This window comes from Apis mellifera, linkage group LG1 (assembly GCF_003254395.2).
Source record: "Apis mellifera strain DH4 linkage group LG1, Amel_HAv3.1, whole genome shotgun sequence".
Taxonomy (NCBI): domain Eukaryota; kingdom Metazoa; phylum Arthropoda; class Insecta; order Hymenoptera; family Apidae; genus Apis; species Apis mellifera.
This window is the reverse complement of record NC_037638.1, coordinates 10,019,543-10,034,882: the sequence shown is the minus strand read 5'-3', so window position 1 is coordinate 10,034,882 and position 15,340 is coordinate 10,019,543. Positions and strand designations below refer to the sequence as shown.

Below are 15,340 nucleotides of genomic sequence, written 5' to 3'. Positions count from 1 at the left end.
ATAAGAAAAATGAAATTTGAAAAGCGAGCAATCAACCAGAGAATAAATTAATCATTGTTTTTTTTTAATCTCCAATTCATACAGATTTACAACAAAATTATCTCTACGATATTAATAATTAATGTAACTTATATAATCTGATTAAATAATGTCATCTATCAATTATTAATTTTTGAGATTACGTTCGAATATTATTATAATAAAATACCAATATTAATAATAATAATAAAGTAATTATTAGTTAATATTAATATTAATTACAATAATACTAAGAAATATTGGCACATCACGAATATTAAACACATATTCTTGTTAATAAATATTACGATATTCGTTATATATAATTGATTCATTATCCAGCAGATTATTGATTAGAATTTTCGGATTCGTGCAAATGCACTGGATAATTAAATTAAACAATCTCTAAAAATAATCTCCAAATATCTCTAAAATTTATAAAATTGATATTAAATATATCCTCTGCTCGAATATCACTTTTCAAAAATAAAATTTTAAATTGAATTATTATTATTATTATTTTTTTTTTATATAATTCCATCATTAATTTACACAAGATTATTAAAATTGCTCGAAAATTTAATTTGTCACCTCGTAAAGCAATTCCATTCCGCATAATGCACCACGGTTAAATATTTGTAATATTTTAAACGAGCATGAAATTGTTTGGACGAACAGTGTCACTCGTAATCAGACATGAATACCACGCTCCTATTGTAAGCATTATTTATCACGGAATAACACGGGTTCATACGTTTCGCGCGCGAAATAACTGTGTTATTTTGGACAACGTGAAAACGTAATGTATCGCTCCTTTTACCTTTGTTTTCTTATCTTTAATGAAAATGTGTTTCTCTCGCACAACTTTCCATAGGCCAGAATGTTCTTGCATTGTAAGTTGTTGAATAAACATCGCCATTGTGCTTCTCGAACAATGGCGATATGGCTCGAACTCTTTATTTAATTGTACAACACCTTCATCGGTACATTACAACTCTATTTCCTTGCTCCTTTTCTTAAAAAATCGTCACAATCCTCTTAATATTTTAAACAATTAGAAAATTTCGGATTCGGGAAACAATTAAAATTATCAATTCTTTAAATCATTAACAAGTATATCGGTTATGTGTTATTTTGATGAATACAGGAAGAATATTTTGATGAATACGGTTTCAAAAAAGTTATTCGTCAGAAGATAAAGAAGTTTTGAATTCGTTATTTCTCTTCATAATTATACATAATTTTTGAAATATACACGAGTATACGTTTCTTTCCGCGAAATTAACGATCCATTTAACTAAAAATTTGGATTTCTGTCCAAACAAAATTCTATCCCTGATATTAAACGAGTATATTCCCGAAAACGCGCGCACATACACACACTCCTCCCCCATTTATATTTCATTTCTGATTTTATCTCTGACTCATCAAAAGAGCGTAGTACAGTCAAATTAATACACATTTGCTCTTTTCAACCTATCATCATTGGAAACTGGGTCAGAGTATACGCAACACGGTCGCGTGTCTTTAAATCGCGCATCTCAAATTCAAATCCGCCGTCGATAATGTAACATCCGGCAGGGAAGAAGAACGTATCCACGATTTCGAAGCTAAAAATAATCTCTTCAAACTACTATTTCTTCTGCTATCTATGTCTCCATTGATATATTCATAACCTTTTCATCAAGTCTAATTTTCAAAATTATAAATCCGAATATACAGAAGAATGTTTTGAGAAGTTCAAGCAAAAGAGCAAAGAGGCGAAAGAAAATTGGACGTGGAGGAAGCAAGAATCGAAATGTTAAAGAAGGATTTCTTGGACGAATATAATCGAACTCGATCGACCAATAGAAATTGGCGGGCACAAATTGGACCGCATCTATTTCCTCCAACTTTTTTCATTTTTCCACGAAAAGTGATAGCAGTTTTATTTTTTTTTTCTCTTTCTTTTTTTGCATTCTTCTCCCTCTTCGCGCTTTCCTTCGATCTTTCTCCCTTCGTCCAACGATCGAATAAAGCTTAAGAGATAAAACGGTGGATAAGTGAGAAAGATAGAGGAGTCCATTTCGAAGAAAGGATCCTATTGAAACAGGAAGGAGAGTTGGTTGTGGCAAGGGGGAGGAAACGCCTTTACGGAAGTGTCATCGTGAACGGAAGGAACGAAGTTTCGAACGGGATTCTGAGTTTGACGAACCTGATTCTATTGGCTTTCTTTCTTGCTTGCTTCTTCACGCTTCATCTTCCCTTCACCCGTATCCATTTATTCCCCGCCCTTCACAGGGGTTGGCTCGAATTGTTGAGGGATTTCAGATCGTCCATATCGGAATTCTTTCTTCCTTTGTCTTTTCCTTCCTTGCGGCGACCTAAGTGTGAAAACAACGTACAGCTATTGGATTATTTTTAGGAAACGGTGCAGTGATATTTATATAACGATGGAAAAGTATTTTATTTTTGCCTTCGTCGTTCATTCATCAATGAATGTGAACTATTTTTTTCCTATTTTAATATTTTATCACATGGATGTGAAATATTTTAATCATCCAATGTGTCTTTTAAATATCGAAATTGAAATAGAATTTTTCAATCATAACATATCATTTATTGATGTCAAATTGAAATAAGATATTATTTTAAGAGATATGATTTATACATTTTTTTCATCGTCAGAAATATTCGCAACGAAACACTATACAAATTTTATTACGCGCAAAGAACAATCTACACGTATAAATTTATAATAATTAAACACATCGTTCAAACAAACAAGTCGAGCCCACAACTCGAGGCAAATTTACGAGCGGATACGCGCATTGTTTGCCAAAATACTATCAAATAATTACACGTATAACTAATTTCTGTTGATAACAAGAGTAAGAACCCGCGCACCTGGAACCAAGCTGTACAATTCCTTTCCGCCTAGCTTTGAACAATGGTGGAAAGATCACTTTCAACCAAGGATACGTGACGCGACACCGACTTCTCGCGAAATGTTTGTGTAAACGCCACTTCTCGGAATAACTTTCATAATTTACGTCGAATGATTTCACAGGAAACTTGTTCGTTGGTCGGTCATCGTTGTTTACGACAGAAATTCGAATCGTTAAACGCGCGAAACTGTATCAAATCTGCTCGTTGATTGAATATTATACATATTCATTTAAAGGCATATGCATGACTTTAAAAATTGGAATTTTAGTTATAAATGGAGCTTTACTGTTTATTACTTGACGTGAGAATTAAATTGCGTAAAATTGATCAACAATTTTAATTTTTGAATAATTACTATAATAAATATAATAAGTTCTAGATTAAAATTTTATTGCAATTTTGTGCCATGTGTATCCGGAAAAAGAGAAAAATGAATAACTGCGAAATGAAAAATGGAAGTTAAAACGCTGTTTGGAATTATTCAGATAAGATTTTTTTGATTATTGAACATCTATATGGAAAAATAACGCGAATTTTGCAATTTTCATCCCCTGCCTCTGACACAACATTGGCCGTGGTCCAAGCGCAGTTACCGTTTCGCGGTTGATGCGAAATTCTTGGATCCGCGTTTCTTTCTACCTTTTCATCCCATTTCGTTTCTATTTACTATAAAATTGCGTTACGATCGTCTTTTACGATATTGGAAAATCGAAGATTTAATTTACCATATCCATTTTCCGTATATTGAAATGCGATGTTATATCGTGAAATAATTTTTTTTTTTTTTTAAATAATTTCAATTCGACGATTTGAGGATCCGATTCTATTTTCCAGTATTCATCAATCATTCTAATAATGATAATAATAATGGATACAGAATATTGAATTTATGATCTCTATTTCATATTAATCCAAATAAACCTACGTGCATCATAACATGATTTGCATTACGCTCAAGCAGGATAATTATGGGGGCTAGAAGATAGAATAGGAATGTAATTATGTGTATTGTATAATCGTAATATAAATTTCAATATAATCTAATTGTTAATTTAATCAAATGAATAATCTCTGTGTGTATGTTTTTCTTTTTCATAAATTGCATAATTATATTTCTGAATATATTTTTAAACTGTCATATTATCTTGTTCGATATCTCTTGTTCGATATTTTATTATTATTTTATTATGATACGTTTTATATTTAACATTTAAAATTAGACAGATATTGATGAAAGGAGGAATCGTGGAAAACAATTTTCAGTTTTCATTTATCGGAAACAATTTGTTACATAAATATTTTACAACGTAAGTGACGTTTACATACCGGAAAATAAAATTTTTATCAAAAGCGAATAAACCTAAAAAATAATATCATATAAAATGAATTGTTGACAAACTATGGTTTGAATATATTCCCTCCTCTTCTGAGTTTTCAAAAATCCACGACGACCTATATATCAAAAATGATCGAATCATAGTCGTTTTTGACGTCTAGTTTTCACATCACGTTGACAGCGAATAGTTCTAAACTCGAAATTGTTGATTTGGAAATTTTTATCCCGACCTCTTTTTATTTTTCTATTTTTTTTTATTTATTTATTATTTCTTTTTTAAATCCCGCGCGGCAACGTGAAATCTTGTTGATGGGTAGCTATTGTTATACGAATAAAAGTAAAATTTTATAAATACCTTTTTACGTTTCTTAAATTTTTTTTTTTCGTTATAACAATCAAAAAAAAGCCTCTATTTTCCATGTATATTAAAAAAAAATAATTACTCGATAATATAATAATAAATCTGACGAAACCAATCATCCCTGACCTAATTAATTTCTATTCGCATCATTACAATTTAAAAATCATTCCCAGATCTCACAGATTGAAATTCTACAAGGATTATCTTTCTCACGACTCCCCCAATTTCTTCCCCTTTCAAAGTTCAACACAACCTTCACCCTCTCTCATCTTTCCACGATCCCAATTTTCCCCTCACCCTCTCCAAAATAACTCCACACTCGACCCTCGAATACCAATCCCTAATCCCAAATTCCATATCGACCATTCCATCACCAGATTGTCGAACCCCATTCCCACCATATGTTCGCATCGATGCCCGGAAAGGTGCTAATTATCATCGATTCACCACGCAATCTGTCACACGAAGGAAGGCACAGGAGGAGAGCGTCTTCGACCTCTCCAGCCTCCACAGAGGCAATTCAAGGCTGTGGCTCTGGTCTGTAATCATTTGGCCAGCAATTTGCCTCGAGGGCCAGTTTACCATTAATGGCCTATCTGAGTCGCGTGACCGACCAAGAATATTCCAAACGGTGGACGCTGTCGAATTCACCTTTTCCTGATGTATTTAGGTAAAACGCAAATTACACCCCCTCTCTCCCGCCTACGCTAACCGCAACGCATTTGCGCTCGAACGGGGTGCAACTTGAAATTACGTATCGCGCAAGGAGACTCTACGCAAATTGCGAGCACAATTTGCACGAGAATTTAGACGTGAGGCGTCAGAGCCTGAAGCCATGCCTGCTCTTTGACGGCCGCTTCGTGGATACGTTTTTGAAGGGATGAACTTATGGAAACGAAATTATTCTCGGTTTCGGCTGGTTTCCAGTACAGTTGCCGGGCTTCGAGTGGGAGAGGGGGGTGTAAGCTTGGAATTGTCTCGTCTGTTGTTGAAAATTTTCGATGTTCCTGGGATTTTGGTGAATTGGGCAGAGGTAGTAGTAATTTAACTCGGATCCACGGTTCTTTAAACGGTGGAATAAAATTGAAGTGAGCCTCTTTCGTTTTTTTTCTTCTTTTCTTTTTTTTTTTTTTTTTGTCATTTTGTTTGCACGGGATTAAATAAGATTTGGATTGATTAAATTCGTGGCTTTTAATTTGGGAAGTAATTATTCTAAAGAGTGTAATTCTGTTCAAAATTTCTTTTTTTTAAATTAATTTGGCTATTAATTTATTTATTCCAGATTTATGTTATATCGTGTTTGATATTTGTAATTCCATTTGTGTGGAGATAATATTTGATATTAATGGTAATTTATAATCTTCATTAGTAATATTAATTTCTCGATGTAGCAGATTTGTGTTTGAAGCAAGGTCGAATTGACTTGACATTAATAATGTGGCATGTATTTCATCATAATAAACTCACTATTGTGTATTTATTAATCGTAATAAATTCTCTATTAATATTATTCACTGTTAATATTTATTAATTGTAATAGATTCACCGTTGTATATTTATTATTATTAAATATATATTAATCAATTCTGTGCCATATGTGACACAAATATCAGTTGAGAATTTAATATTATCAATAAAGATTTTAAAGCACCAATTAATGGAAATAATGCTTAATATAAATTTCAACCGATCATGTAACTTAATTTAAACGAAATGAAATTATTGAAAAATGAAGAGCTCTTGTACGAAAAATACCGTAGAGGAAAATATCTAAAAGATTTATTTACTTTGTATTTCTTATTTTTCTTTTTTTTTATTGTATAAGATATTATTTCGGTCCTCGACATCTGTTTAATTAGATATAAAATTTTAAAAAATTTTTCCCCAGAAATCTTCCTTCCATGCAAGATACAAACGTTACATATGACACGCTTAATTTAATTCCAGTCAAGTTAAAAGGACGAGTATTCCTTTTGTGAACAGTGTTCTTATGTACGAGAGCTTTTAAGAGTTCAAAAGAGGACTTCAAATTTGATTTTAAAAACTTAGCAGGCATTTTTTAACAACTCCACGAATCTTCACGATCTCTACAAATGTAATAAAATATGTATTTCCACGAAAATCTGCAATGTAACTATTACATTCCGTTTTTACTTAAGAGAAATTTATCTTTCCCTTCTTCAGGTAATTTTTGTATCCAACGTTGAAATACAAATATTTGATGAAATTACCTCTTCTGTAGAGACAACATGTATTCAAAGATATTTCTCTTTCTTATTATTTTTCTGAGAGAAAAACTCTTTATTTATATTTCTTCCGTCATATTGCGTTACGTTGCTTCCAATTTATTCAACATTTAAATATCAAAATGTACTTAACTTACGAACTAATATATCTTTTATTACTGCAATATCCTTGCACAACGTAATAATCTACAGGAAACATAATGTTATACTATCCACTGAATAGAAAACACAATAATACATTATATGTAGAATTACTGGCAAATCCCTTCGAAACAATGTTTAATCTTTCCCAGTCTATCATCCATTGAAGCAACATGTTCAGCTACCTTTTGATATCAAAACAGAAATATTATCTTCGAGATTAAATCAATAATTATCTAAACTATTTATTTAACAATAACAAGTATACTTTTACTTGTACGTTATTTTAATTCTGATAATATTTATTCCACGAATTTTTATTAAATTCCGTATAAATAAAATATTTTGTCGATAACAAATAATAAACGAAATCCTGTAAAGAAAAAGCAATGGTATATTTCCTTAAAATTGTGATTTTCCATCATTTGCCAAAATCCTTACTCCGCTGGTTTCTTTTTATAAGAAAAATCTCCATCCTTTTCCCTCACTACTTTTCGGAGGAGGATACAAGGCCATCTTCCACGCTCTTCCGGCCTCCATCTTCGTCTATCTTCCCCTATATAGTTGCCTCGATTCCATGGACTAAGTATGCCGGGGATTGAAATATCGCCACGATAGTGGAAAGCAACGTCGAAACGATTTGGCCATCTGCCAAACTCACGTCCAAGCGTACGTAACACTGCGTGGTTATGGACAACTGGAGCAAGCTTCGAGGTTTAAGTTTCCGAGAAAGTATGCGTAACGTTCTGGAAGAATTTACGCACTCGTGAAAAGAGGTCGGGCTATGAGTTTCCCTGAAAGAAATATCCATTCCTATAAAATATGAATTCTTTTCTTTTGCGATCCACTGTGTGCAATTAGATGTTGCTTCATTTTTTTTTTTTAATGAATGGAAAAATTGAAATATTTGAAATTGAAGTAAGAAATGGATATTTGAAGTATTAACAGTATTTCGATAATAAATAGACTCTTTTTGTTTCAAATTTAACGAAATTAATTTCGAAAGTTATCAAACGGAAATGACCACTGTGACATAATACAAATTACACTTTGGTAATATTGTTTGGTCCATCAGAATTGCAGATATTTCTGAAATATTATCAAAAATATTATTTTGAATTATCAGAACTAGTTGGCATAATTCTCAAATAACTCTGAGATAAATGTTACTATTTTAACATCCATTGATCCTCTGGACAACTTTAAGAGATAGATAACTTTTTCCAATTCAGAGATTATATTGACTTAAATTTTCATTATATAATAAGATAAATTTGTTACTTGGAGAACACTATTCAAACTCAAAAGAAACTATCCTCCAAAACAAGATTATCGTATATTTTTATTCATTAATTCTATTGTTAGGAATCCTAGGGACCAATACAATTAGCTAATTTCACATATCTGGCCTTGGCCAGATATCGTCTCAGATATTACGAACTATCGTTTCCCAGATTACGCGAAAAGCTAGGACTTATCTTTTTCCAAAGCCACAGAGATTCCCTTGCACACCGTTCCATCTTTCCCATTCTAGGATCCTAGCTTTTCGTTTGCTTCTAAGCCGGATAATACGATGATTTGTGGGTTAGACTTGTTTCCCATCGTGCGGTTATCTCGACAACGTTTGTGGCCTGTTTCGTCCACAATACAAACAGGCCGTATCCGGTTCGTGGACTGGTATTAATTCACGAAAATATGGCTGTCTCTATTAGAGCGAGGGATCGTTATTGGAACTATTGTTACGTATATATGCCGGGGAAACATTGGCAACTTTGTGTTGACTTGTATTGATGTAGGGATCATATTATAAATTGTACAGTTATAAATTAGCATATAATAAGTTTACGTGAATTTTATTCTATGATCAGAGAATTTAGGAAAAATCTTTATACTCCATCATCAAGATAAAAAATTCTTTCAAATTCAAAATTATTTTGATATTAATATCTAATAATTTAATTTTTCAATCAACGAAATGATATAACAATAAAATTTTCCGAAGAATTTTTCTTTCTAAACAGCTTTCTGAAGAAAAAAGCTTTCACTTTCGAAAATTGCTTTTTTACAGAAAATAAAAAAAAGTGTCTTATCGTCTTTTACACCTGACTGAAAATGTAATATAGTAACTTCTTTGAAGTTCTTATGCCGAAGGATATATATTTCATCAGCTGATTTCATGTTCTAGATGCTTCGCTTTGAGAGACATGCTTTAAATCGTCGATCGTTGCAATTTGAAGCCGATGATGCGTTATCAGATATCAAATAAATATATAAAATTGAAAGATGCTTTCATGAAACTCTTACCATTTGAAAATTTTTAATAAATTAATTATTATATAAATAATTAATTATATTTTCCATTTTATAGAACTTATCTACTAAAAACAAATTGTAATAAATTCAATTGCATCATTAAAATTGATGTTTATTAATTTAATCTACACTTATTTTTACACTCTAGAATAACCTCCTAATGGATTTTGTAAAAAATTGCCAATCAAAACAAAGCTTTTTCAAAAACAAAGCTTAAATAATTATTTTATTCTTTTCTTCTCATATTATAATATAAATATATTATTTATTTAATACCCTTAAATCTTTTCCTTTCATATCAGTATCATATCCTTAAAGAATTTGTTTTAATATTAAATATTGTTTCACACCGACGTAAATGAGGTCCTGTTCCATAACCTAATCGTGCCTTCTCAGAAAAATGATACGTAGCAGTGGAGAAAATGAAATTACCACGTAGAAACCGTGCCACCAATTAGCGTAGTATTAATTGAGTCGGGTGTCGCCAACGAGAGACGTATACGCACGAGTTCCGGTCCTCTCGTGTGCATAATAAATTTCCTCGTGTTGCGACGACCTTTTGGCTATGGTAACGCCACTGGCAATGCCATTACCGTGATTATCGTATCGTCGACTATCGGTCTATTCGTCCATTTGAACGAGAGGATATCTTTGCATCCGTCAATATTTATCCACGTCCACGCCAGAATTCAAACAGATATCTACGAGATTATGTTTCATTTTTAACTTGTAATTTATTATTGTTAGTTATGTTTTATCTTTAACTTGTAATTTATTTTAATTTAATTTTTCATTCTTTCAAAGTCAAAGTTATTATTATGAATGAATTGAGAAGTTTTAAAAAATTCATATTTGAATGGAATACTTATTGTTAGTTATGTTTTATTTTTAACTTGTAATTTATTTTAATTTAATTTTCATTCCTTCAAATCAAAGTTATTATTATGAATGAATTGAAAATTTTTAAAAAATTCATATTTGAATGGGGTACTTATCGTTAGTTATAGATATAAATTCTATGTACGCATAACACGTCATATCTTTCTCATTATTTTTCAATTTGCTTCTCCTCCGACTGTCAGATCTGTCAATCAGGGAAATACGATTCTCGGAAAGATTTTTATCGGCTGGAAGATTTCTGTCACGAAATAAATATAAATCCATCCAACTTCGAATCTATCTATGAATTTTTCTTCGTTTGAAAAGTAATAAGTTATCACTTGGATATCATAGAAGAATTTAATCGACATTTTATTCTTTATCGAATAAAGATTTGGTTCGTTTCACTATTTAAAAGTTTGATCAGGAATTAAATTAGAATTTTGTAATCCTTAAAAAAGAATTTTACTCAAATACCATGTAAAGTTACCATTGATATTTAAATAACAACAGAATTAAACGAAAATAATAATAATTCTAAATAATAATTCCTAATGTACGATGTATGATTGTTCCTCCCTAATATCTTCGCCATTTTCCACTTTCAAGAAATTTAATCCATTAAATCAACCGATCTCAACTTCTCGAATTCTTCGATTTTCGCGGCAAGCTCGAGATAGAATAATCGAACTATCGGTAACGTGAAACGTACCTCTCATTGTTCCGTAACTTCCGTAATTGAATGTCACTCATTTTCTCTTATCAAGTAACTCTCTCTCTCTCTCTCTCTCTCTCTCTCTCTCTCTACGTCTCTTTATTTTAACCTTTCCTCTCCGATTTTTCACCCTTAGCGGCCACTCCCTGGCTTCCTTGCGTTCTCATCACGTCACTTAAACGCTGTCGTCTCCATTCACGTCGTTTTATTTGATGTTTTTTGACGATAACGGTGTTTGCGTTAGGATCATCTTGTTTCGTCTTATAGGATATCGGGGAAGGGCGGTGCTTCATCCAGTTTAGCGGCAAAGCGGTTCAAATAGATTCAGTTTAACCTGATCGAACTTTATATTCTTGACTCATCGAGAAATCGTCTTCAACGTATGAATTCTATTGTTGGTACGTAGTTTTATTAATAGAAATTGATTTTCGATTTACAAATTTGTTTCGTTATAAAGTTCGACACATGTATATTTGGAATCGATGTCTTTGGAAATGTCGAGTTAATACAGCTTAACTGGAGATTTTTGAGATAAGGTTGTTTTGTGACTGGATATTCTTAGAAAAAAACTTTCCCGTTTTGCAAAAGTTACTTCAGTTGAAGTTACTTCAGAAATTTCTAGTATAAAAAACTATATCGTATGACTTCTGGAATTTTTAGGACTTGTATGATATATCAAAAAGAAATTCAGACCAAAAATGTTTTTGATTCATTTTTGCATACAGAATTCTCTATTTTTATATTTTTTATAAAATATCATTCAATATAATATAAAATTTTATTCAATGCTGTATTTATTTTGCTATTTACTTATTTTATCTTTAATCAATTTAATTGAAGGCTGGATATTATAAGATCCATGGAAGATTATATTTATTAAAACTAAGACTTAAATGTAAAACTATTTTTTGATATACGAAACTTTTTGATTTTCGAAGAATTAATCTATGATATCAATGATATGAATAAGTATTCATTTATTATTAACGAAATAAATACGAAATTTTTCAGCTTTTGTTATTCTTAAATAAGAAAAATATAATTGAATTTCTCTTGCAATTATACATCAATTATAATATTCACATTGAAATCCATCAGCTTCTTAATCAGAAACAGAAAACAATCATTCTTTACACGCACGTTAATATAAGAGAAGTCAATGGCGCGCAAATCTTTCTGAGAAACGCTCTCGAAAGTTTAATGGGGTATCGGTAATCAGAGTAAAAGAAAAGAGAGAAGGAAATCTACCGAAATGTCTGCAATTGATCGAAGAAAATTAGAACTAACGACAGAAGAAAAAACGACAGAAAAAAAATGATTGATATTGATATACTGTTATTGATATAAGAATTAGAAAGAATCTCTTAACAATTAATTAAAAAGCTAGAAATAATTTTAGAATCGTAGATGAGCTATTTTAATTATTTCAAAATATTCTAAACATTATTTCATCAGATATTTTAAAATCTAGAATATCAGAAAATATTTTCGAAAAGGAAACAAACAAGATTCCATTAGCCGCATAAAACCTTTAACTTTTTTTGATTTCGTTTCATGATAAGCTACTGAAAAGAGTTAGAGCCTACACGCTTGTGACGATTCGAGTGTCTCACACAAGCTTTCCACAGCATAAACTTCAGTATAATCTGCACTTAAACCAGCTAATCCTAACCTAATCTTCAATCGGGAACGTATGTAGGCAAAACGCCTCCGTTTGATGCGAAAGCATCAATGAATCGGTGTTCTATGTATCTGGAAACATTGTGCAAACGTTGCGTGCACACGAGCTTCGGAAGAGCATCTATCACGTATATGCAGAATCCCTTCAAAGAGGCATTGTTATCCGCCGGAGAGGATCGATCAAGTATCGTCATTCAATGAACAACTGATTAGCAAACCGGGTTCGCGTGAATGCAACCAGCCCAAAGAATTATTTATTGGGCGAAACGGATTTCGCAGATAGGGGTGGAAATATTCCTTGCGTGTGACATTTCGATTATTCTCTTCGATTTCATAATATTCCACGATATTGAATTTTAATATTAAGAGATAACGTTTATCGAAAACGAATGTAAACGATGTAAAACCGTTGATGTGATGAGGGTTAAAAGATAAAAATATTCGTTAAAACATAAAAATATGATAAATGAAAAAGGAATATAGAAAATATATAAAAGATGTCGTGAAATGCTTGGAATGCTTTTAGAAATTCGATTCTAAAATAAATTACTTTTTTAGTTTATTTTTCATCGCTAGTAATTTATTTTCCCACTAGAAAATTCGTCCAGGTATCGAAAGTTTATATCTGTGCAATATCAATTAATTTTGTAATATCACTGGTTGTTTAGAAAAGTTTCACAATTTGAGTATGCAATTGGGAAAATTATATATATATCTCGGGACATAATTATGACGTGTTAATTAGTAATAATAATAATTTTACGAAATAATTACTAAGGGGGATGGAACGAAACTATAATAATAATGGTAAATGAAAGATTCGTAATCATCAATTTTGTAAATCGACTTTCTATAAATTTAAGCAAAATTGTACTGCATACACGTTTATCGACAACGAATAAAAACTTCTTCCCTGCAGAATTGAATCTATAATATATATATATTACATAATAATACTCTAGGAATGATAATTCGATTATCGATTGCCCAAATTACCAGTTATATGGACATTGATTTCCTGACTCCCGATAATCTGAACGTAGAGATCAGAAATTCAGGATAATTATAGTCACGTATAATCGAACGAACATCCCTAGTAATGAACGTAACGATGTAACGAATTGCACTTTCGCTTACGAATTTTCATCTTTTCTTTAAATATTTACCTATCGTTAACAATAATTTTAGAATTTCGATCCCAATAAATAATCCTTGGAATAAAACATCAATTTGTTACGTCAACCTACTGTTTTCAAAGTAAATACAGTGTGATAGAGATTGCAACAAACAATGATATAGTTATACATAATTAAACATAATAGAATGCGCGTAATGTGCTTGGAATTTACTCGTGGAGCCTATACATAACAGGATTTCGGGGGTGAATTCACATTATTGCACTAGTTGTAACTGTGTTGAACCTTTATACAAACATATTCATGCAAATTTCGTTGCGCAACATGGCCCATCCTTTCACTTCGAATCAATTAAGCCTAATACCGGCTCGTGCGATTCATTGTTAATTATTTGAGATACTCGTAAAATTTATATGGTCAAGCGAATATTTCACGTGATCAATCGATTAACTTTTGCTATTAAACACGTATCCTTTGCAAAAAGAAGAAAGGGATTAATCTACATACAAAGTAGAAAATAACAAAGAAAATTTTGTCCCTCGAAGTTTCATCCCTTAGAAAGAAGAGATAAAGTGAAATAAAACTTATAGAATTTATCTTTGTGAAAAAATTCATGTATATGTTACGAAATATTAAACTTGATTTTCGATAAATCAAAAAATTTTACTACTCTATTATTTTCTATTTGATTGTATTAAAAAATAATAAGACGAAATAGATTATACCGTTAAAGTATTAATTTGCAATTAGGTTACTCTCTTTATTATTTTGAAATGCGATTTATCTACCTAGGTTAAAGAAACTTTGTTCTAAAATTTTGCAAACTTTAGACACGATCTTGAAAGAGTGCATAATAGGAAAACAAGCTTGCAGTTTGCCATATACACTCTTGGGATCCACTATCTTGCAACGCAATAAACCGGAGCTCTTGACGCTGCGGTGTGGAAAAAAAGCAGATTTTCTAGGCTGGCGGGTTGCAACGTAATATTTATCGCTTCCTTACATCATAAAAGAGTTATAAGTCATGTCATATCTAAAAGCTTGCTTTTAAAATAAAAATATCTTCAAATTCATACATCTTTAACACTGTTAACACTCTTATCATTATTCAAATCCTTCGATTATTTGATGAAGCGAATTTTTTTTTTCTTTCTACAAAATTTAACTTCCTCGAAATCGAATATTCCTTTACGTGATTCTTTCATTGATGAAAAAATTCGTATAAAATGTTCATAACTCTATGAGAAATTTATTTGACAATTTTTTAAAAAATTTCCTCCAAATTTATTTAAATCGTTTTCGAATAATTATACCGATGAATTTCATATTGTTACGATTTCACGTTCGACTAAATTACGCGGGAATGTTTTTGAAAAATGTTTTTGAAAATATATCCCCATAAACCCTGTGTAAAAGGTAAGCCGGCATACCGTAATTCTATTTCCGGACGATGAAACGTGTTCTGATAAATCCTGGCGTATTGTTCTTTTCGAAGAATTTCGTCCATTTCTTCTACCAACAGCTTGCTTACATCCGTGTATTTTCTATATAATATCGCGCACGCTCGATCTTGGAATTTCCTTTATA

The 15,340-nt window shown here is 31.3% G+C and overlaps 1 protein-coding gene across 10 annotated transcripts in view; it reads right to left on the bottom strand.

Annotated features, from left to right (window-relative positions):
• The window catches only part of LOC412813 (zwei Ig domain protein zig-8), a 244,744-nt gene that overhangs the window by 149,550 nt on the left and 79,854 nt on the right, over nt 1-15,340 (bottom strand). For 8 of the 10 annotated variants that reach the window (XM_016916998.2, XM_026441042.1, XM_026441055.1 and 5 more), the window contains exon 2: nt 2,213-2,381. The exons of the other annotated variants lie outside the window; for them this stretch is intronic. The gene's annotated coding sequence lies outside the window, so the exon portion shown is untranslated. The remainder of the gene's footprint in view (nt 1-2,212; nt 2,382-15,340) is intronic. 10 annotated transcript variants of the gene reach the window in all.